Here is a 22,225-nt window from a genome sequence, read left to right on the forward strand (position 1 = left end):
AACCTTTATCCAATATAACCAAAAGGCATCTAGAAAACATGCAAATTTACAAAATCAGAAATGAATAGGGGGACATAACAATGGACGCTGAAGAAATCCAGAGAATGATCAGGTCATACTTTGAAAATCTGTACTCCACAAAATTTGAAAATTTAAAGGAAATGGGCAATTTTCTGAACAGATATCACTTACAAAAATTAAATCAATAACAGATAAGCATATTAAATAGACCTATAACCCCTAATGAAATAGAAGCAGTCATCAAAAGTCTCTCAACCAAAAAAAAGCCCAGGGCCAGATGGCTTCTAGTGCAGAATCTACCAGAAATTCAAAGAACAGCAAATACCAATACTCGTCAAACTGTTCTACACAATAGAATCAGAAGAATAATTGCCAAATTCTTTTTTCAAGGCTACAATTACCTTGGACCCAAATCACACAAAGACACAACTAGGATAGAGAACTACAGACCAATCTCCCTCATGAACATCAACGTAAAAAATATTCAATAAAATAGTGGCAAATTGAATCCAAGAACACATCAGAAAAATCATACACCATGATCAAGTAGGCTTCATCCCAGGGGTGAAGGGTTGGTTCAACATACAAAAATCCATTAATGTAATCAACCACATAAACAAACTGAAAAAGAAAAACCACATGATCATCTCACTAGACGCTGAAAAAGCCTTTGACAACATCCAACACCCCTTTGTGATAAAGGTCTGGAAGAGATCAGGGATAACAGGAACATACCTAAAAATGATAAAGGCAATATACAGCAAACTAGCAGCCAACATCAAACTAAATGGATAGAAACTCAACACAAGTCCTCTAAAATCAGGAACAAGACAAGGTTGTCACTCTCTCCATAACTCTTCAATATTGTACTTCAAGTTCTTGCTAGTACAATAAGACAACAAAAGGAGATCAATGGGATACAAACTGGAAAGGAAAAAGTCGAACTTTCACTATTTGCAACTATGATAGTTTACATAAGTGACCCAAAGAATTCTACCAGGGAATTCCAACAGCTGAAAAACACCTTCAGCAAAGTGGCAGGGTACAAGACTAACTCAAAAAAAAAAAAAAAAAAAAAGTCAGTAGCCCTACTATATACAGACAATAAAGGGGCTGAGAAAGAAATCAGAAAACTATCACCCTTTACAATAGCCACAAACAACATAAAATACCTTGGGGTAATGCCAACCAAACAAGTAAAAGACCTGTATAACAAGAACTTTGATTCTTTAAAGAAAGAAATTAAAGAAGATACCAGAAAATGGAAAGATCTCCAATGCTCTTGGATAGGTAGTAGGATCAACGTAGCAAAAATGGCAATCTTACCAAAAGCAATCCACAAATTCAATGCAATACCAGCACAATTCTTCACAGACCTTAAAAGAACAATATTCAACTTTATATGGAAAAACAAAAAACCCAGGACAGCCAAAACAAACGTGGACAATAAAGAAACTTCCTGGGGCATCACCATGCCTGACTTAAGCTCTATTATAGAGCTATAGTAATGAAAACAGTTTGGTATTGGCACAAAAGCAGACAGGTAGACCAATGAAATCGAATTGAATAAACTGATATTAACCCACAAACCTATGATTTTTGACAAAGAAGCTAGAACTATACAATGGAAAAAAGAAAGCGTCTTCAACAAATGGTGCTGGCATACCTGGATGCCAGCATGTAGAAGACTGCAGATAGATCCAAGTCTATCACCATGCACAAAACTTCAGTCCAAATGGATCAAAGACTTCAACATAAATCCTCTTAGAAGAGAAAGTGGGAGGTACCCTTGAACGAATTGACACAGGAGACCACTTCCTGAACATAACACCATTAGCACAGACACTGAGATCAACAATTAATAAATGGGACCTCCTGAAATTAAGACGCTTCTGAAAGGCAAAAGACACAGTCAATAAGACAAAACAGCAGCCCACAGAATGGGAAAAAATCTTCAACAACACATCTGACAGAGAGCTGATTTCCAAAACATACAAAGAACTCAAGAAGCTAGTCACCAAAACACCAAAGAATTCAATTAAAAAGTGGGGTATAGAACTAAACAGAGAATTTTCAATAGAGGGATCTAAAATGGCTGAAAGACACTTAAGAAATTGCTCAACATCCTTAGCCATCAAAGAAATGCAAATCAAAACAACTCTGAGATACCATCTGACACCCCTCAGAATGGCTAAAATCAAAAATACCAATGACAGTTTGTCATGGAGAGGATGTAGAGAAAGGGGAACACTTCTCCATTGCTATTGAGACTACAAACTTAGCCTCTTTGGAAAGCAGTATGGCAGTTTCTCTGTTAAATGGGAACCAGTCTACCTCAAGATCTAGCACTTCCACTCTTAGGCATATACCCAAAGGATGCACATTCATACAACAAGGACATCTGTTCAACTACAATCATAGCAGCATCATTTGTAATAGCCAGAACCTGGAAGCAACATAGATGCCCCTCAACCAAAGAATGGATAGAGAAAATGTGGTACTGTTGGGGGCCAAATCTCAGAGCTTGGCATGAGATCCTAGGCCATGCTTGGCACGCCACATAGTTAACCTTTACATAGCAGCTCCTTAGAACCTCAGCTCAAGAAAAGAAACAACCTGACCCAGTCCTCCACCCACAGGCTCAGTCACCTAGGCAACCCTCCCTGGACCTCTTACTCATGAACTCTTTACCTGCCAAACATCCTCTTTGTGGCTTCCTAATATCCTGCCTCTACCAACACCTGGTGCACAAACAACCCATTTTGCCCCTCCCCATATCCTGACTATATAGGCTAGCCTGAGAAAAGTAAAGTTTGCCACTTGATCAGAATCCTGTCTTGTGGTCGTTCTTTCTGTGTCTCTTGTCCCCATTCCCTATCCCTGACTCTCTTGCCCCAGGTTGACGTCCTGCAGGTCGGGACATGTTACATTTATACAATGGAGTACTACTCAGTGGGGAAAAAATGGAATCTTGAAATTCCCAGGCAAATGGACAGAACTAGAAGAAACCATCCTAAGTGACATAACCCAGTCTCAAATAGCGAACATGGTATGTACTCACTCATATTTGGATATTAGACATAGAGAAAAGGTTTACCAGACTACAATTCATACATCCAGAGAAGCTAGGAAACAAGGAGGACCTTAAGAGAGACATACACAGTCCCCTGGTGAAGGGGAAAGGGACAAGAGCCCCTGAACAAATTGAGAGCATGGGGGCAGGGGGGAAGGAAGTAGGAGAAAGAGGAGGGGAGGAGGGGAGGGAGAGGAGAACATGAGGGACCAGGAAGATTGACTCGGGAAATAAATAGAGGAGAGCAAGAGACACATCAATAGAGGAAGCCAATATAGATTTAAAGAGAAATCTGGCACTAGGGAATTGTACAGAGGATCTACAAGGATGACCCCAACTAGGACCCTAAGCAATAGTGGAGAGGCTACCTTAAATGCCCCTCCTCTATAATGAGATTGATGACTACCTTAAATGCCATCCTAGAGCCTTCATCTAGTAGCTAATGGAAGCAGAAGCAGAAGCAGAGATCCATAGCTAAGTACTGATCCAAAGTCCTGGAATCCAGTTGTAGAGAGGGAGGAGGTATGAACAAAGGGGTCAAGACCATGCTGTGAAAACCCACAGAAGCAGCTGACCTGAGCAAGTGTGAACTCATGGATCCTAGTCTGACATCTTGGTAACCAACACAGGACCAAACCAGGCCTCCTGAATGTGAGTGTCAGCTAGGAGGACTGGGTAGTCTATGGGGCCTCTGGCAGTGGAATCAGGTTGTATCCCTAGTACATGAATGGACATCGGGAGCCCATTCCCCCATAGAGGGACACTCTCTTAGCCTAGATACACGGGGGAAGGCCTAGGCCATATCCCAAATGACTTGACAGATTTTTTATGATCCCTCATGGAAGGCCTCACCCTCCCTGGGGAGTGGATGGGGGATGGGATTGGGGGGGTTGGTGGGGAGACATGGGAGGTTGAGAGGGAGAGGGAATTGGGATTGATATGTAAAACAAGATTGTTTCTAATTTAAATAAAATTTTAAAAAATAGATGTGGAGTGCCCAACATTAAATGTGACATCTATAGCACACCCTCCCCCAGAGACTAAGGGTTAGTTTTGGAAGAGAGAAAAAAAAAAAGACTGCAAGAGTCAAAGATGTGGAGGACAGAAGGAAGCTTCCACTGCAGTTCTGACAGTGTCTGCCAGACCAAACCAGACCAAATCCCATCATGGATGAGGGAGGGAGGTAAAAAGCCCCACCCCAATAGATGACCAGCTAGTGGCAACTGATAGCTACTGGGCAACAGAGTGTCAGTTTTCTCTAAGATTGTAGCCCCTGGCTCATCAACCGAACTCCCATGGCAGATTGCATAGACCAAGAGTATATGGGCAGCATAAAGTGGACTTGCTGCTGTTAAAAGAAAAAAAGAATAACAAAGTTGGGTAGGAAGGGAAGAGATGGAAGAGGGGGATTGAATACCATCAAGACACACTGATGGGAGATGCTCTTGTGTATATATGTTTCTCTTATTGGTTGATGAATAAAACACTGATTGGCCAATAGGCAGGGCTACCAGTACAGGAGAAGGCTAGGGAGAGGAAGGCAAAGAGAGGAGCCACAAAGGTGACACTATCTAGCTACCAGGAAGACAGGATTCTGGAAGTTCTCCAGTAAGATAAAACTATGTAGAAATACATGGATTAGTAGTTATGGGTTAATAATTAAGAAAGAAGTAGCCAGTAAGAAGCCAAAGCTGTTAGCCAAACAGTATATAAATTAATACAAGTCTTTGTGTGCATATTTGGGGCTAAATGGCTGCAGGACCAGGTGGGACAGAGACTTCCGCCTTCAACACACAGTACAGAACTGTCAAAGAACTAATAAAACATCTATTTTCAGGCAAGGGCCAGCCATGTAAACCACTGGGAGATGAAATGGTGAAGAGGGTGGCCCCATGTGGGTGTTCTTGGCATCCAGTGTACTGCCTGGAATACAGCTAAGCCAAATGCTGGTCTGAGAAGTAAGCAGTTCAAATATCCCCAGTGAGTGAAGTTCATTATTCCAGGTTAGGTACAGGGGAAGAAACTGATGTGGTGAGGTTCAGTTTACACACCCTATTACCTATATTGAGCCACAGGCCCTCAAACCTAGGCTCTCTTATCTGAGTCCCTTTTTCTTGTTGCTAGGGGAAATTATCAAAAACCTAACGTATTCACAGTACATCAGTGCATCATCTCCATGTCCATAGTTCTAAAATCTGTTGTTGATTTCCTTGGTTAAGGTCAAGGTGATGGCAGGCGTATGCTATCGGGGCTGTGTGGGTGAATACATTTCTTCTTGTTTTCAGCATGTGGAGGCTACGTAATCCTTGGCTCACTGTCCCCTTCCACATTCTCTCATTCAGTAACAGAGCTGATTCCTTAACTACCTCGGTTTCTCTCTGTCTTGGGATTCATTTTCTCTCCCTTCTATGGATACTTGAGTTCACACAGGTGCCATTTGGATCACCCAGGTAAACTCCATTTTATAATTGACAGTTAGTGACACTTCATCTATCCTAATTTCAATTTCCCTAAGCCAGGGAGTCTCACAGGTTCTCAGGTTCTGAAGATCTGGACATAACTGGTATAGACAAGGGAGACATGATCCATCACTAAAGCCAAGAACACCATGACCTACCTCACTGATGCCACCTAAGTCAATGGGCCATGGAGGTGAGCATCTTGGAAGGACCTCCTTTCTCTGTTCTGAGCCAGAGTTCCTGGCAGGAAGACAGACAGAACAATGAAACTGACCTTCAAATCCTCCGAATGCTCCCCTCAGAGTTTTAAGAAAATGCTGCATTTTCAAATTAGAAGATAAAAAATAGATTTAAAATGGACACTATGTATTCAAGAAATAATTTAAATCCCTTTGTGTAGTATTTGCTTTATTAGAAAGAAATAGTGAAACGGAGACCATAGTCATGAATGACTCCAAAGAACATGGAGACATATGAGTAAACTATGCACGCAAACTACATGTTGGAAACACTTCCTCTTGAAAACTTTTTAGCAAGCCAAGATGTTAGAAGAAAAATAAGGTTGCAGGTCACTCTGTAAACATGGAATAAAAGAATTGATAAAGTGTGCAAGTGAACAGAAATGCAAGTAAGAGCGTAGTGCAGTTTATCTTTTAAATAAAATCACATTTTCTACAGATCATTTGGATAATGTCCCTATTAAACACTCATTCAGAATGGCAGAACAGCAGAGCTCTTGTTTGCACTTCATTTACTTCTATATGACTCATTTCATGTATGTTTTTCTTCACCCCATTGTTAATGAATAACTCTGTCATACTTTTTATTATGTTAATATTTTTAAAGCAAATGAGAAACTATTTATGTTCAAGCAAAAGGTTTCTAAGGAAATAGCACTTGGTATGGAAGTCCTAACCTAGAGGCTCCCTAGTGTTTTCAGAAGGATTTACAGCAGCTTTCCACACCGGCCTTCATCCCCTGTCTCACACTCAGGAGGCCAGCTTCCCACTTGAGTGAGTTCTTGCTCTCTGGTAGCTTTTCAGACAGCTTCCCTCAGGTCATCCTCTGCAGCCTGGGTGTGCTACCAGTTCCTTCTCTGTTCTGAACAAACTTCCAGGAAGTTCAACATTCCAGTGGCTACACTTACACCATCCTCCTGGGGAGAGGCAAGGCAAATTCAAGCTGAGGTGGAGACCTGCCTAACCAAAACAAGCTCTAAGAAGGCATCTTCCAACCCAGCCTGCTGCATCAAAGCCTTCTGACCCGCAGAGGATGGTCTGACAGTCTTAGGTTATCATTATGAACAGCTAGACTCACCATTTCTTGGCATTACTATGGAGTATGGCAAGGGACACCTATCAGCAATTAGCTACAATAGAAGTGTATGTTTCACCAGAGGACCCACAGGTATGCAGTGTGTGTGTGTGTGTGTGTGTGTGTGTGTGTGTTTGAGAACAGTGAGGAGATACAATAAGCACACTTTAATGTTACCATAAAAGATGCATAATTGTTGGGCAGTGGTGGTAAAAACCTTTAATCCCAGCACTTGGGAAGCAGAGGCAGGAGGATCTCTATGAGTTTGAGGCCAGCCTGGTCTACAGAGTGAGTTCCAGGACAGGCTCCAAAGCTACACAGAGAAACCCTGTCATGAAGCTCCCCCAAAAGAAACAGATGCATAATTGCCAAATCAAGTGATTTTAAAATAGAAGTTTACTGCTCTGAATATGTGATTGTGCATTATCTTGTGTTAACCTGGATTGTGACATCAGTGACAATCAGACCACATGTTCACCTAATTAAGGACCCAGGAACACATCAGAAAGAAAAGCCCAGCAGAGTCAGAGTGTCATATCATTTCCTGCTGTGGGCTTCAGACTCTTGAGACAGGGTCACAGGCATCCCAGCCTGAACTCAAGCCCTCTATGTGGGTGAATTATGACCTTGAGCTCCTGACCTCCGACCTATGAATTTTATACACTTTGCATTAGCCCACAGAAATGTGTACTTCCATTCTGAATTGAACATGTCAAAACTACACATTGCTATATAAGTAGGCTAAAGTTAGCACCCAGCTGTGGGTCTGAGTACTGCATCACCCTCCTGGGTCAGTCAGCCTTCCATCATCATGTTGAATCTCCGAATTACTAACTCATAGGAGCAAAGGTTTAACTCGGCCCATGGATTAGAGTCCAAGGATCATGACAGAAAAAAATTGATGGCCACTGGGAAGGAGAGAAAGGGAAACAGGAAGAGAGATGAGCAGAGAGGGGAAGAGGATGAGATGGAATCTAAACTCTCCTTCCTAGGGCATCCCCCACCCAACTAATTAACTTCCTAGACCCCACTTCCAAATGAGGTCATCTCCCTGAGTCTACCTCAGATCCGTGACCTTCCATATGTTGGCATCCACACCTCCCTTGCTTAGCAATTGCTTTCAGGTAATAATTTGTTTTGAATTCAATGCAGCTCTAGTAACAGTCATTATTTACTTCAATGAAAAAACTCAAATCCAGAGAATACATTATTCAGCAGGAAAACCTTTGGTTTCTAACTAATGGTGAAGTCCCTGACTTTGGTCTCTAGCTTTACTATCTATAATTTAATATATGTTAGACAATTATTTGATACAGAATATCCATAAAGTGTCTAATAAGACTAAAATCTGATACATATGTGTGTATGTCATATATATAGTAACTCCAATATATGTGTTACATTTACATAGAACTAACTCATATATATGCATGTTATATGTATAGAACTAACTCCTATATTTATGTTATATATATAGTATTAACTCCTATATATATGCTATACATACAGTACAGTATATAACACATACATATATATATAACACACATATATATATATGTGTGTGTGTGTGTGTTTTATATATATATATATAGTACTATCACCTATATATGTATGTTATATATGGTACTATATATATTTATATTTTCTTGTATATTTGTCATGTAGACAGTATTAACTCCTATATATACATGTTATATACAAACTACTAATTCATGTATATTATATATACAGTATTAACTCACATATATACTATATATACAGTACTAATGCCTATATATGTATGTTATATATACAGCACTAACTCATATATTTATGCTATATGTACAGTACTGACTCCTTCCACATGAATACTCTCAATTTTGACACAGCTCTGAAACCAAAGGCTTCTCTTCATGGCAGTGAAAACCAAGCTGATCTTACACACCAAAGTCCATCATAAGATGAAGGTTGGGTCCCACATGAGAGCAGACAGCTTTGAGTGGAAGCACATGAGGTCAAATTCATTAACATGTTTTGAGTTTCATTATGCAGCAGACATTTAATTCACTCAGTAGAGTTGATGGAAGGGACATCAAAGATCTTTTCAAAAAGACAGAATTATAGGAAATAAATTGGATCCAACTGATGTCCACTGCAACCCCACAGAGCAGTACAGAATCCTGCCGTCTTTTCTGCTACTGATTACTGAGGAATCTGTCTAATCAGTGAAAAAATAAAATCCCTCAGCCATTCTGTCAAAGCAATTAGAACGTCAGTGACGGGTGAAAGTGGAGTCAGATGTCCTTGCTGAAGACTATTAAGTATCTAAAGGATGTTAGGTAATCATATAAGCATATAAAGATGTGGAACCAAAAATGGTGAGGCCAGTATGCTGTGGTCACCAGTGCATAGCATACAAAGGTTGCGTGTGACATCCACTCTGGTAAGGATCCACTGACTTTGGGATCTTTCACTAATAAAGAACTTGAGATGGACTGCCCTCAAACTTACAGGCATAGTTTAATTTGTGTTGTCATGATTCCCTAAAGGGTGTTACACAATTATCTAGATACAGTATCACACCAGAAGAAGGGATTTCATGGTTACAGAATTCTCAAGGTATTCGTTTTAGCTCATGCTCAAGCACGGGCAGGTGAAAACGATGTGGTATCGTCCAAATGCATGCATAGTTGACATGGAGTCCAGTTAAATTACAGGCATGATCTCCTGGGGGGGGGGGAATCATATCCATAACACTGGCATTTCTTGCCCAGGCAGTGTGACATGTCATGTTGTTGTACACAACTTACAGAAGCTGGGGCAACCTGTGTAAGGCACACAGGATCAAGCCAGTGATCATTCTGATATGAACATGGCTGGCCCTGAGAGCTTCCTCACCCCTTGGAGGAAAAAAAGCCATTGGCAGCTGATGGCTGCTGGGGAAGAGAGTAGCTCTTGACTGTGAATGCACCCAGACCCATGTGCATTCAGATAGCACTAATGGGACTCAAGGGGTTATTATAAAAAGAAAAAAGTTCAAACTGTTTCTTCTGGTCTCTGTGAACACTTACTAATTACATCATTTTCTAGATTTTTAAAATAGTACCTTCCTGTGGAAACTGTGAGAAGCAACTGAAATGCCATCTTCTGTATGTGGAAGTAACGTTCTCCACAAAGGTTAGGGTAGGAAAGTGTGCACAATGTTCCCAAACACAGAGTGTGCAGATTCGTCTCTGCTTGGGGGAAAAAATGCAATTTGCAGAGGAAGAGTCAAAACATGACATGAGTCACTGATAGTTTGTTACATAACCTGTTGGCAAACTTCTGTCTGTTTAAAAACTAAATTACATTTGGTGCATAGTAACTTCTGGAAGGGGCACTATTGCTACTTCAGCCTTGTCCCTTAAATATATACCCTATTGCCTGAATTTTTCCCCACAGTAACTGGCTATCTTATAACATAGGCAGTGTGGAGGAACTAGGGCCAAGTATTTATCCTCCACATTTGTCCTGTTCTGTACATACTTGTTTATCTCTGTGCCTGGAACCAAGAATCTGGAGGGTCAAAATGGTCCAAGATTCTTGGGAACATCCTATAAAATCCATATCTAAAGTATGCATGCAAAGAAATGTTTCTTTGGAATCTTAATACTTCAAACTTGTGATTAACATCACAAGATTTTATAGCTTGCCATGGCTGTTTGAGTATATTTCCCACACATTTGTCCTCACCACATAGCACATACAAAAACAGAAAAAAAAAAACATGGACTGTGTGAAGTAATGGACATGTAACTTGACTCTGATTTTACAAACCATGTCTGTGCTAAAATCTCAGATTGTATTCCTTTTTTAATGTATTTATTTAAACTCTTTAATTGTATTGATTATTATTAGGAAGCTGTATTGTACCCCATTTGTTAACTGGTAATTTGTTAGCAACTGAAAATGCCTGCTATCTTTTTCACAGCAACATGTGTAATCCATGAGTTTTCTTTGGTAAAGACGTGTGTTCAAATCACTCTTGTGTCTTTAGTGGACTCACCAAGCCTTGCAAATTGTCTATACATGATACATAAATGTCCTTCATCAGAGATGTGTGGCTTACAAACAGTTTTTCAGAGGTCGAGACTTAATTTTCATCTCTCAACAGTGTCTTCAAAGACAGACAACTTTAGCCCTCACAATGCATAAGCATGGTTGAAAGAGACTTGAGCATAAATATGAAAGAGGAAGCCACAGAGTTCAGGTATGAAAAATGACCCTGCCCTACTTCACAGACAAGTCAGCTCTTACAATGAGCAGACAAACCTGGACAGACCAACAGCCAAAGAATTGTTCACTTTTTTTCTCATAATGCTAAGCTTGAGTGGCTGTGTGATTCACAGCTCCAGTTAAATTATAGGTTCATTATTTTGCAACTTAATTCAGAACACCCAGCTGAACTGCCACATAGAAACTGGATAGGAAAGGAAAACACTGAAATTATTATAATGTCTAATTGCCAATTATAGGCAGACAGGCAGGCACCTTCAGGATGGGGGAAGGAAGAGCCTAAGAAGCAGTCTCTTCTGTAGAGAGATGCAGGATGGGATGGAAGCAGAATACATTGGAAGTTTATAAAAATAAATACACAAAAACATCTTCGGGAGTAGATATATCAGAAGGTGATTTCACTGTTGGTTTTCATAGACATCTATTATTTTCACTAAAGCTAAAATCTTCTTTTGGTAACAGCATGATTTTAGTGCCCCACCATTTTTGAAATACCAGTTGAAAATCATACAGCTTTCCCTGCATAGATACTGTCCCCTGAGACTAAAGCTTTATTGTCCCAGGAAACATTTCTAAGACATTTCAAAACATTTCTACATGTTATTTACACCCAGGAACTTGGGAGATTTTACACAAATACTTTTCTGGGGGTCTGGGGCAAGGGATATGTATCATAATTTTAAAGTAACATTAATGAGACATAAATATAAGTTGGGGGAAGAGAGAAGAGGGGGGAATCTCACTTCTACTCAGAGAAGAAACTATTCCCAACTTATTCCTATTGAATTTCAAACCTCCCTGTGAATTTATAGGGGTAATAAGAGTGTAGTGTTTAGACCACACACATTGTGGGGTTCAGAATGGGTGAGGGTCAGAGACGACCCTGGGGTTGCCATCTTGGCTCCTTACTCAAGTGTTCTGTTTCCTCCATACCGGTTTTCCAGCCACAAACACACCTCTCATTGGTTAGATGTAGATGAACTTAAATGCCAAGGCTGAAGGTCACCCTAATAACTATGTCTCCAGATTCCCAGACTCAGGTGTGAGTTTGACATCATCACCCAAAATTTGCCTTCTGGACACAGACCTTAGGGTATTGTTCACCTATCCAGCCAGAAGTGGTGGCAGTCCTAAAGAGGCCATATTTTACACTGAGGAGCAAGAAAGGCACCCTGGGGTTCTTTTTCTGAAAAGTTAACTTACTCTGTGATCCTCAAAATCCTATTCACACTTGGCCCATCCCAAAGCAGTGTCATTTCATTTATCAAAGGTTAATCTGAAAAGTTTTTTTACCCCCAAAGGAAGCAAGCCAAGTCATCATAAAGATGCTTGCACACTGGTGTTTACTACAGTGCAGAGCTGGAGCCGAGCTACGGACCAGCCTGGGAAATGTACTATATGTGCACTGTGGGATTATCGTTTTCAGGAAACTAGACACATCTGGAACACATCATATCAAGTAAATTAAAAGCTCAGAAATACAAATATCATACTTTCTCACATTTGTGACTCCTAGATTTTATGTAGTCACATAAAGTTGTGTACGCTATGTATGAGGTAGAAGTGAAACTGTCAAGGGGGCAAAACTCACTAATGGGAGGGGAGGAAGGGGATAGGATTGAGAGAATTTCCTCAACATACCATGTATTCATGATCAAAAGCTTAAAAATAAGTTAACTGGGACTGAAGAAACGGCTCAAGGGTTAAGGGTGCATAAAGCTCTTGCAGAGGACAGGGTTCAGTTTCCAGCATCCGCTTCAGATGACTCACAGTAGACTATAACTCCAGTTCCATAGAGACCCAGCATATCTAGATTGTCAGCACCTTTGCCCACAGTTTTGTTAGAGGTCAACAAATGCATTAAACAGATTGAACACTGTGCTCCTATCTAGGGTGCCAACCACAGCTAATGCCAGTGTCTAAAGTGTGTGTGTGTGTGTGTGTGTGTGTGTGTGTGTGTGTGTGTGTGTGTGTGTGTGTGGAGAGGGGGGGGCAGGTCCCCAGCCCAGACAAATGAGAAAAGGTTCTATGCTAAACTGCAGACTTCCACCACAAATTCATGAGAGAGTATCTGTTTATGCCCCGAGATTACACTGTGGACCCTAGCTTAAGAATGGTGAGGTTTAACTTATAAATACATGTTGATTCTAGTGACTGAAGGGTATACGAGTTTGACAAAGGATAAAGTAGAAATTTCCAAGGTGATATTATTTAACTTAATTAAAATATAACACATAACCATTTGAGCATTTCTGCTCATGAAATGCTAATAACCAAATATATACTACTGAGCACTTACTTTAGGTCCCTGATTAGGGAGTATACCCAAATGAAACAAGTAGGTGGAAGAGATGTCTCCAATCTCTTCTTAACTGTAGCATAATCCATCTTAATATTAAGCCTAGATAAAGGATCTAACTGTCTATTGATGATAAATGAATAAAGAGGCTCTTTCTCCCCCTCTTCCTTCCTCTCTCTCTCTCTCTCTCTCTCTCTCTCTCTCTCTCTCCTCTCTCTCTCTCTCACACACACACACACACACACACACACATACTGGGGTACTATTTAGCATACACACACACACACACACACACACACACACACACTGGGGCACTATTTAGCATAAAGAAGAAAATAATTTGAAGCAACACAAACAAAGCCAGACAGTTCTATCAAGTGAAATAAGTCCAGCATGAAATACAGATACTCAGGGCCTCACTTACATTCAAAAGTTGAGTTCAGAACCAAGAGTGGAGTGATGGTTGCTGGGACCTGAGAGACAGGGCTGTGAATCAACTATATGCCATGTGACTAAGTTATATATCTGTGAGAATTGCCTGGAAGCATACATTATATGTACATTTTAAATGTCCTCAGCACACTCATGATGTGATAGGATGTGAGGATATTTGTGGGTTTAACAAATCTGATTTAAACATCCCATAATGCAGACATTTCAAAACAGCATGTTGTAATGGTATACATACACATCTCTGACACTAAAAATAAAAGATAAAAATACATCTATATTTCAAGAAGCTGGGGGAAGGAGTATATCAAGCCAAAATGGCATGGGACAGGGGGGATCCTGGAAATTCATAATGGAGTCGGGGAAGGAAGAGCAAATAGAAAATAAAATTCACCACCAACAACTGATGTTTTGAAAAGAAGTGAGAGCTAATGTCTCCTTGTTAGTACTCCATTGTGTACATTATAAAACAATGTCTGGTTCAATGTATGCTTCAAAACCTTGAATCCAATTCTTTTGCTTGTTTTGATGTGACTACCACTATTGGCTACCATTGAGGCTAACTCTCTATTCATTAACGAATTCTTTTTCTCAACAAAAGTTAGAAAGCCGCTGTTCACAAAACACTCAATTACTAGCTTCATTATAATCCCAGGCAGTCTTGTAGGAACTTACAACAGATGACCATAACTGGGAATTGTTGGCTTGGGGATAAGGCATGAACTATGTCACTCATATAGATATGGGGTGAGGTGGGGGTTGAATCATCAGTTTAATCATTGGTAATTTAATTGGAGACTTGATAAAAATCTAGATTCCTGAGTCTGTACCAACTAAGACACACACAAGAGAGAGTGGGAGTCGACAAGTTTTACAAGTTCATTATCTGAAAACAAACAAACAAACAAAACAAAACAACCTCCATTTTTGTTTAAATGATTCACCAAAGAGAAAAGGTAAGTCGGGGAGTACGGTGGGATGAGGGGGAAGCCTGGCAAAAAGTCCAGGAAACCAGAGTTCCCCTCAGTACACTGTTGCAGGAAGGTGAGGAACAGGATGCCTCTGTGCCCAAGTCAGTCATTGGGCCAATCAGGAAGTGCAGAACCAGGTCCTGAGGCAGGAGCCAGCTGAATTCTTATCTGTGAGGTTGGGAAGGCAGGTAGAGTGGAGAGAATTACAGCAAGCTTTAAATGAATTCCAAGTAGCAATTGGCTTGAACAAAGACTGGTTCCTGCACCAGGCAGAACTTGACCAGGAAAAGCTCAGACACTCCCCCTAGTGATGGGGGAGGCAGAATTCTGACCATGAGAAAAATCAGATCCGCTCCATAGTGGTAGGGCAGGCAAAATTCAGACCAGGAGAGACTCAGGGAGCCTGCCTACTAGTGAGGAAGGCCAATTCTGATCAGGAGATGCCCAGAGATGCTCCCTAGTGATGGGACACAGATTCTGACCAGGAAATGCTCAGGGATGCCCCCTACTGATGGGGCACACAGACTCTGACCAGGAGACACTCAAGGATGCACCCTAGTGATGGGGCACATAGACTGACCAGGAGATGCTCAGGGATGCCCCCTTGTGATGGGACACACAGACTGTGACCAGGAGACACTCAGGGACGCCCCCTAGTGATGGGGCACATGGACTCTCAGGGGTGCCCCTAGTGATCAGTGAAGCATCTGCAGGTAGAAGACAAAAGCCACAGAAGCTTCCCATGGTGGAATGCTGGGATCAGTCCTCCATTTGTGGGCACCTGCTGCTGGCTGTTATAGAAACACAGACCAGGTTAGACTGCAGCTTGCTTACACCAGGGAAGGTCACCATCTGCCACATAGGAATTCAAACTATGAGGCAGTTTGGGGCCACTCCAGTAAAGGCAGCTAGACAGAGGCCATTGACGTGGCCACATGGGCACTAGTGAACTTTTTGACATCCAGACATCATTTCTTGCTTAGAGACCTTTTGATATATTTTGAAGGAAAATCCGGTGCTAGGTTCTGATGGTATAGGATATTTATAACTGATGGCTTTTCATTTCCCATTCAGATTTTAAGTACTATTTTTGACCAGCAATAACTTAAATGTTTTTATCTTCTCTCCCTTTTCACTCCAATCCCTCCCTTTCTTCCCTTCATTTTCTGTTTTTAGCTAAAGAAAAATCACAAATGAAAGATAAATCAGCATCATGTATGTTGGCACCACAGTAGGTTTGTTAAAGGACTTGGAGCTGGTAATGTCCAAAAACAGCAGTCCTCACCAGTGTGTTGGGGCTGCAAGTCTCTGTGTGAATATCTTTTGCTAAATAAGAAGTATAGCGTCTCCAGCTACTAAAGCTACAACATAACAAGACTAGTAGTATAGGCTTTAAAACTCAAGGGAAGCTGGGATTTTAGCATCCTTTTATTTTATTTTAGACATCTAGAAACATTTCAGATCCCCAAGGAGACTGAGCAGTGTCCTGTGAGACAGAGTGAGTGTGTCATAGCTGTGTGTCCTTGTGCAATAGACGGGCACCCAAGGTTGACTCTCTTTCCTCCAGCTGTGGTGTCACTTGATCACATGATAGATGGTACTGAAGAAATATGCTTTCCCAAACTCTTCCAAACCATCACAGCTGTTGTTCCAGCTATGAGGGGTGAGAAATGGCACCAAACTTCTAAATACTCTGTGAATCAGTGACATAGCTTATTTCAAGGCTCTGCTAGTCTCTCAGCATTGGCACGATCATGGTCATTTACAACAGACAGCAAATTAAAAATATTAATAAAGGCCAATTGATATTCAATAAACATTTTTGCTACTCTCTCATATATTCCTTTATTTTAAACCCAGTGATTCTTTCTGAGTCTTTTTATAGAAAAGCAACCACACCCAGCCTGTATTTTCTCCTAGTAGCTACATATCCTGAGTTTGAACACCACCATTGACCTTCAAACATTTTCTATTACATTAAATCCATAAGTTTATTTTAATATCTCCTCTGCCCCTAATTACCTAGATCATTCTATACCAGCCCCTACAGGGAAATACAGTGCTGAAGTTTGGACTTTCAAGTTCTAATTAAAAAATTCATTAGTGTGTGAATTAATTTCCTCTCTTTGTTTTTCCCTCTCCCTCTTGGTAGCCATCGGACGTCGAGAAGCAATCTAGCCTTCCCACATAGAGATCCATAATGCATTTTAATTACTCTTCTTGGGTCTCACGTTGGTCCACAGTGCCGGGAAATAAACGTGGTCACACAGGAGGCAGGGCAGGAACTCTGGGGTCAGAGGAGTGTCCCCTAGCTGTTTTTCGAATGGTGAAAACATCTCAACCCTGTGTCTTTCTCAGCCAAGTCCATGCATGTATCTTCCTTACTGCGACAGACACATGTTATCAGGTCAACTTGAGCTGGGACTGTGGACAAGAGAATAATTAGCAAACAATTCAAGTTCTCCAAAAGACACCTTGGGACCACACGACAGTCATCCTCTCCATGGAAGGTGCTACTTTTAGACCCTGTTGCTTGGCCAATCCTTCCTGGAACAGGGAGTGGGCAGAATGCAACCTACAGTTCCATTCCTGAAGGGCACCAGTTCATGAAGTAATTAGCTTAATATGTATTAAGCTTCCGGTTAACACTTCTAGGAATCTTTATTCTGGAAGCAAAGTCAGGCCAGCTTCACATCTCATTATTTCTATTGGTCTCTTAGAAATACTCCTTCCATTAGAGTAGGGAGTAAATTTAAATTTTAAGTCATCTTGCATTTTTTAGCTTGCAGTAAACTGGTTCTCAAATATCAGCCAGAGAACTAAAATGAAGTGTTATTAAGTGAACAGGATTTTTTTTTTGTTTATGCCATTTGTTGAATTTTGTGTGTCATCAAACTTTTTTAGTGTATATATTTTTTTCAATTTAATTGTTTTAGAATGTCGTATGTGAGCATTGTATTTACAGAATTACCTCTCCCTTCTAACCCCTCTAATATCCTACTGACTACTCTAAAGTTTATGACTTCCTCTTTAATTATAGTTCACACAGACACATTCACACACACTCATATATGCATACCACCTGCTCAATCAATTTAGTGTTGAGCATATTCATATGTTTAGGGCTGGCCACCTGAGATTGAATCACCTACCAGGGGTGCCTGTCCCTTGGGAAGACTGATATTCTCTCTCTCTCTCTCACTCTCTCTCTCTCTCTCTCTCTCTCTCTCTCTCTCTCTCTCTCTCTCTCTCTCTCTCTCCGTGTGTGTGTGTGTGTGTGTGTGTGTGTGTGTCCTCTCTCCTTCAACTAGTCGCCTGTAACCCTTCATCTAGGGATGAAGCCTTGTGAGTCAACTGGTGTTCACTGTATGGGTCTTGTTTAGACAGCTGTATTGTTAAGATGTCATGAGTGCAGATCCCTGCTGTTGTGCTGTGCTAGAACCAGTACATCCATTGCTGAACCAGCTCAGCAATCACCTTTGTCACCATTTGTTTTTCTCTAAATTTCATTAACTTGGAGGCACACATATCTTATTTCCATAAGCAACTCCACAAGAGATTCTTTGCAAACATTTTTAGGATGGATGCTTGTGTGAACTTTATTGATTCTCCAGATAGAATCCTTTACATTATTCTAGAGTAATCATTCTCTTCCAGAACATCTAATATTGCTCATGAGATTATCAAATGTTCACAGCTATGTGTGAAAATGTGTCGACACACATTATGTCTGTGATGTTTACAAATGTGTGCATGGAATATGTTGCTCTGCTCATCCCCTGAAAAGCATTTACTGAGGGTCCAACATAAGCCACACACTCAGCATACAGAATAAGATGGTTGTGTCCCCACCCTCCCTTATATGCCAGTGATAAACAGAAAAAAATCCCTTCCTCCTCTTCCTCTCCTCCCTCTTCACTCTCTCTCTTCCTCTCCTTCCATCCCTCTTTTCCTCCTCCACCCCAGCCAGGACATGGGAAGAAGAAAATCCTCACTAACTAGGATGGCCTGGATCAGAATCTGCTAGCATGCTGAGCTTCCATTTCCACCTTCAGAATTCAGAGGGAAAGATTTATATCATTTAACTCAACCATTTTATGGCATTATAGCCCCTGTAGCCATGTGCTGCAGAAACCACTGAAGATGTCTAAGCAAGGACAGTAAGCATTGACTGTGGGTTGATTATGTGGTGAAGAAGACAATGACACACAGAAGCTTCGGTAAGTAGAGCAGCACTTGGTCCCCTGCATCTTACACTACCCAGTTCATGGGTTCCTCACACAGCTTAGTGAGCTGACTACTGCCAACTCTTGTTTGGAATTGAAAGAGGTAAAGATAAAACATGATCTGTCCTAAAAGTAATTGAAAAGGCACTAGTTACCAGCCAGAAAGGTGGGAGCTCCTAGGCCATTCGGAAAAGTTGTCATTTGGGGGACCTCTGCAAGAGCTCACATTTCAATTAACCTCTTTAGCTAACAGTGGGAGAAAATAGTAATTTAGCACTCACAAGAGGGTAACACGTTATATCAAAGCAATCATCTATGGGATGTGTATGTTGAGGAGGAGTGTCCATGGTGAAGTCAAAATCACCAGCTCACAACAGCAGTGAATGAATGATAAAGGTGTGGGGTGGGGTGGAGGTGAGATTGTGTGAATTTCTCAACATTATGGACATAGTCATATCTAAAAGAGAATGACTGGCATCCTGAGGATGGGCATGGAGGAAAGAGAAGACCAAGATCCTCCCTCAGCACTCAAATGAGCCACCTTTGGTGTAATGGGCATTTTTCTGGGCATTGCATTTGTGAATCTAGTTAGGCTATCAACCATGCCCAGAACACACAAAAGAGCAGTAATCCTAAGGAAAAACCACTGGAGACCGCATTTGGCCAGGGCACTGACTGCCTGATGTGTCCGGTGAAAATTTACAGGTTCAGATATCTTCAACAAATTGTCTTCTCATGTTCTTATGATTTTCCTGTCTAGGCCAACTCTAAATTGCATCATACTCTCCTGGTTTAAGTGGACAAGACAAGAGTAAAGGCTTGTGCTGAGAGATACACATTCATAACTGTGCAAGTGTGGAAGGACTGCATTTGACTACTAATAAAAAAAAAAACTAGTTAGTGATGCACAGACCAGCCATGCAATGCTATTATTAAAATCAGTAGCAGATGCTGCCTTCTGTTGAAATGGGAGGGGAAAAGGTCCCTTTTGTTGTTAGGTGAGAAAGCACTTTACAGAGACAACATATGGAACAGGAACCTTTCATACAAAATAATAGTCATACTACCCAAATATTCATGGGGATATACATGAATATCTGGGAACAAGAACAAATATTTGAGAACAGGTTCAGGAAAATGTCTCCCAGTGATTCTTGGATGGCTCAATTGCATTCTTTGCTACCTTCCAGTATTTAAAGATGCCATCAAGTGGCTAAGTCAAATACCATCAACACTTTGTCTAAAGAATGCTGGGTTCCTGCACAGGCTTTGTAGTTCAAGAGCAGTGAAGGCAAATGAGGGCATCATTCTCCTCAAAGAGAAAAGAAAACTTGTCATTGTCCACAGAGTACAGAAGAGCAATCGGTGTGTCTGTTCTGGGAATGGAAAGTTAGTTCCCGCGGGAACAGAACAGAGGTTCGTCTGAATCCATCCAAACAGTGGCATTCACTCTGTCAGATGTCAGCTGGGTTTTAAGTATGTCTTCCAGCTCTGGCTCTGGATAAAGGCAGACCCTAGCCTTGCCGGCAACTCATCCTTTGATGCTTAAACATAAGGCAGGCAAAAAAGAGCCTTCAGTAGCAAGTGTTATTCACACTCACCATTTTGCACATTATCAACAAAAAAAAGCCAAAATATTGATGCAGCTGGTGTTCTGACCATCATTTCTGGCCAATGATAATTTAGCAGGAACTGCTTTAAATAAATTGTGAGAAGGCCCTGGCCCAAGAGGGTGGTGACTGGGGAGAATAAAACTCATTAAAAGGGGATGGAGTTGACTCCTCATAATTTCATATTATCACGATTTTTAAATTAAAACTGAGTGGTGTAACACAATAGATGTTGCCCAGAGAAGAAACAAGCTTGTACACAGTTTGTACTCAGGTCATCCTCTGTGGAGCCACTTTATACAGAGAAATAGGGAAGGGAAGAAAATCTCAGCCTACCCACCCTTAGACCAAATCTGTTCCATCCATACCTCAATAACTCCTATTGAGGAGGGAATTATATAACCTCTTCATAACTCTAACTTGTAGACAAGGCCTTGTTTCCAACTGTCCTAACTTCTCTGCATTTTAACCAGATGGAAAATCCCACTGACTCTGGAACTTGACAAAAAAAAAAAAAAGTACCAAAGGATTAAGAAGAATGTGAAGGCTTTCCAAGTGTCCGGACAGTTGGTTCACACTATCCTGTGCTGGTGGTGAGTCAGTCAGGACACTGGGATCACACCATCCTGTGCTGGTGGTGAGTCAGTCAGGACACTGGGTTCACACCATCCTGTGCTGTTGGTGAGTCATGCCTTTCAGACTCAGAGCTTCTACAGCACATACCTCCTGCTTTGTCTGGTCCATCAGGAGGCAGGTACAATAAGGTGAGATCAAGAGGTGGGTTCCGGCTACTGTTTGGTCTGCAACTCGACTGGGAAAGAACGGCTCCAAGATCACTCAGGTGGTTGGAAAGTTGAATTCCCAATGCTTGGAGGGGTGATCCTGGTGGGCTCTCTGCCTGTGACTACTTGAAACAGTTTGATCTCGCTCAGATCCATTTCTTCCTACATGATCCTTCATTTTTCGGCCAGTATTGAATCCTTTCCTTCTTCAAACCTCTCTCACCAGGATCAGCCTTCACCACTGAGAAGGCTTTCCTGATTATGTCTGGCCCATAAGGAACAATCCTCCTGTTTTTAATGCCTATTCATCAGGACCCTCACCTACACTCACGTCACTGCCCTGTGTAAAATGGAGCTTCGCTAAGAACCCTACAATATGTTTCTACACAAACAATTAGGAGTCTTGAGAGTCTCCTCAGAGCTTTGGGGCCATCACAGAACTCTGTCTATATCTAAAAGAAATTAACATATTAAAACATTTAATGACTTTAACACAAAATGTATATGTGTATTGAAATATACACATTTCCCCCATCAACTCAAGGTAAATGGTTTAAACTATCTTAATTTCAATCACTTCTAAATTGAAGAAAAATTCTCATAAGTAATGGTACATTTCTAAATTGAAGACTAGCAGAAATCTCTTTATGATGGTTCAAATGAAAAATGGCCCCCACAGACTCATGCATTTGAAAACTTGGTCTCCAGTTAGTGGTGCAGTTTGGAGAGATTGTGGGACCTTTAGGAGATGGAGCCTCTCTGGGGA

The sequence above is a fragment of the Cricetulus griseus genome, chromosome 7 (assembly GCF_003668045.3).
Source record: "Cricetulus griseus strain 17A/GY chromosome 7, alternate assembly CriGri-PICRH-1.0, whole genome shotgun sequence".
NCBI classification, from domain to species: domain Eukaryota; kingdom Metazoa; phylum Chordata; class Mammalia; order Rodentia; family Cricetidae; genus Cricetulus; species Cricetulus griseus.